Source organism: Phoca vitulina, unplaced genomic scaffold (assembly GCF_004348235.1).
Source record: "Phoca vitulina isolate PV1807 unplaced genomic scaffold, GSC_HSeal_1.0 scaffold2939, whole genome shotgun sequence".
NCBI lineage: Eukaryota > Metazoa > Chordata > Mammalia > Carnivora > Phocidae > Phoca > Phoca vitulina.
The window spans coordinates 1-3,155 of NW_022592624.1; the positions used below are offsets into that span (position 1 = coordinate 1).

Genomic DNA, 3,155 nt, shown 5'->3' on the forward strand with positions numbered 1-3,155 from the left:
TGTAGTTGTAGACCCAGAGATGTCTGGGAGTGAGTTGCCATGCTGATGAAGCCATATTCTGGAAGGCTTCCTTTCGGGTTCATCGTGTCAGGCACAGCCTTGGTCTGAGGATCAGGGCTCCCCGTGGAGGTGTACGACTAACGATGGTCCCCCGCCTCATCCTATAGTTGGTCAGGCTTGGTTTTTCACTTTGAACTGAAAGGAGCCTTCACCGTCTCCGACAAAAGACCAACTCTGAGAGGACACAAACTGCAATGTTACTTGAGGACTTGATAATGAAGTAGAGAAGTGTAAAGACAGCTCCGATTGCAACGACTTGGCAGCATCCGGAGTTTGATTTTTCTTGAACCCTAAATGGGACCTTCAGTTCATTTCCCTCCTTGTGTTGTCAGTCTGTGCATTTATGAGGGACACTGGAATCTAGGCCATCCAGTGTGCTGGGAGGAATGACGGTAGAACTTCTGGACCTTGGCTACTGGACCATGTCTATACCTTTCCTGTCTTAGGAAGGTCGCAAAGACCCGCTGTGACCTGGAGGCAACAGAGAGTCAGCTGTCAGCTGCCGTGGAAAATCTGAAAGGAATCAAAGAAGAAACGGACAAGTACAAGTGAGTTCAGACACTAAATATTAGCGGCTCCTGACATCCCTGTTCACTTCATATTTTTCACTTTTCTTCATTGTTTAGACTCAATTCCCATGTAATAGAAACAAAAATTCAGAGGCATATCCAGAGAGAATTACCAGACACAAAAAGTGAAGCTCTAGAAAGAACAAAACCATTTCATTACTAAACATGTCCTGATCCCCAGCGCTGGCCTGATTCTGTGGAAACTTCTTCCACGCCATCGTCCCTGGGGGTGGTGTCAGTTGTCCTAATCTTGAGGAAAGCAGTTTGTCGTAGCATGAATCCTACCCATAAAGCCGGTAGTGCCATCTGATGGCGCTGGTCTTTGCAACCCTGGGAACCATGGCGAGGATAGAAGTTTCCCAGCACACTTGATGGCACACTTGTCATGTGATAAATTAGGGAAAGATTGAAAATGGGTAAGGAAATTATGTCAACTCTGAACCCTGCAGGGGAAGAAAAACGATTACGGAAAAGAGGTAACAATAGCTTTGATCCTACTGTGCATTATAACCATGTGAAAAGTGTTTCCTGTGTCAGGATCAATTGTATGAGGGGACAGATAAGAGGAGAATGGCCACGTGGGCAGATGATTTAAAATCACAGCCAATATTGGGTGTTATCTGACGAAAGCAATTATAACTCACAGGCGAGAAGTCGGAGCGTTGCAAGATCAGCTGCGGGAGGCAGAGCTCACCTTCAAACACAAGGTAACCTGAGTTGTGCCCCAACATCCTGGCCCCTTCGCGCCTCCTGCAGGTGATGGAAGTGGCCCTTAGATCCCTGAACATGGGCTCTTGGTGTGTTGACTTTTTCAGATCGCAGCTCATGAGAGAAGTGCTCTAGATAACTGGGTAAGTGTTTTCTTTTTCCTCCTCTTCGTTTGGGGCACAGTCCGGCACAGCTGAAGGTGGATGTGTTTTTCTCCCCCAGACTAAGGCTCGGGTTTGGGAGAGGAAGATAGTGCAGCAGAGCAGGGAGAACGCCTACGTGAGACACAGGTGTGCGAGTTTGACGTGCCCTTTTCTGGGTGTCTTGAGGGGTCAAGGCTAAGCTGTTTAGTGTCTAGTAGAGGACATGGTGTTGTAATTCTTCTAGACGTCCATTCTTTTTCTGTATTCAAGATTGCACATGATGAGGAGAGGGACGCTGCCTGAGGGATCCATGAGGCAGGAACCGATGCCGGGAAGACCTGAGACACAGAACCGTGTGCGGAGAGGTAGGGAGCGTGCTGTGAAATGCAGCAGCCTGATCTCTGCTGGGAAAGCACACGATGTCCTTCCCGTTCCTGTGGGTGATCACTGTGTGTCCTGGAGAGAATCACGAGCACTACCTAAGGACAGCAGGTCGTCTGAAGGGGTGACAGGAGGGTGCTTTCCTCAGGTGCCCACCGGCAGCAGGGCACCTGTCCCTGTGACAGGTGGAGCTCATGCCCCTCCCCTGACTGCAGACCCTCCCACCCCGTCTACCACCCACCTACTGAAGAGCTGAGCCTGGAGGAGTTGTGAGCCCGAGCTCCCTTCCCACCTTGACGCAACGGTGAAGACTTTTTGGAAAAAAACAAAAATTGAGAAAAATGGCATTTATTTACTCTTTATGGAGGTTCCTTGATTTTTGTTTTATTTGTCATCTACAGTAGTCTATTAATCCGTGAAAGTCATGCATTTTACTCCTCTAATGTTATCGGTATAAAGCCACAGCTTTACTTCTCAATCTGCCTATTTTTACTTTGCTCCTGACTGTACGATTAGTCTACTCCAATTCTTCTCTTAAATATTTACGTAATAGCCAGTCACACATGCTAGGCCTCATCTATAGACTGAAGGATTGAACCATCAACTGGCGGCCTGAGAAAAGAATGCATGCCGTTCATGTTGAGGGTTTCTCCATTTTTAGCTGGTTGAGCCCAGAGCAGTCTACTGGCGTTCCCTTAGCTATGAAAACACCTGAAGCAAGCTGGGCGATGGTGGTCCCATCCTCGAGGGGGAGAGGCAGAGGTCTCCCCCTTGTCCTCAGGGGTCAGCAGAGACATTTGAGAAATGCTGTGTGTCTGAGAAGGGACCCAAGAGTGGGACAGAGGGGAACGTGTTAGGGGCGGGTTTTGGGGGGTTGGTTTGAATTCTGCACAGTCAGTGCTGGTCTGAATCCTCCTCCATCTGTTCTAGGGCTTTGGTCTGATGCTGAAACTGGTGGGTCTCCCATGGGGAACAGGGGCACCGAGCCTCCTAGAGACCCAGGGATGAGCAAGGTAACTACTGTGGCCTCTACCAGGTGTTCCGGAAACTTCTCCCTTTCTGAGCAGCACCCTGTCCTGGCCTTGTGTCTGTTGGGTGGCTTAGGGTTTGTCTGTGGTGTCGTTCACCTTTCAAAATCCAAGCAGTTCACCCAGGGGCTGACAGGCTTCTCCATTACAGATCCTCACCTTCGGTGGCACCTCCTGAAGCCACAGGTGCTTAGAGGTGAAGGATGGCAGGGCGCTCACTGTGTGTGTGTGTGTGTGTGTGTGTGTGTGTGTGTGTGTGTGTGTGT

At 49.4% G+C, this 3,155-nt stretch overlaps 1 long non-coding RNA gene across 1 annotated transcript; it reads left to right on the plus strand.

Annotated features, from left to right (window-relative positions):
- Positions 1-18: 18 nt before the first annotated feature.
- LOC116629770 lies at positions 19-2,876 on the plus strand. The gene is made up of 6 exons (XR_004298817.1): positions 19-608; positions 1,276-1,336; positions 1,445-1,480; positions 1,560-1,627; positions 1,751-1,845; positions 2,792-2,876. It is a non-coding gene; the product is annotated as an uncharacterized LOC116629770 (long non-coding RNA).
- The last annotated feature ends 279 nt before the right edge of the window (positions 2,877-3,155 follow it).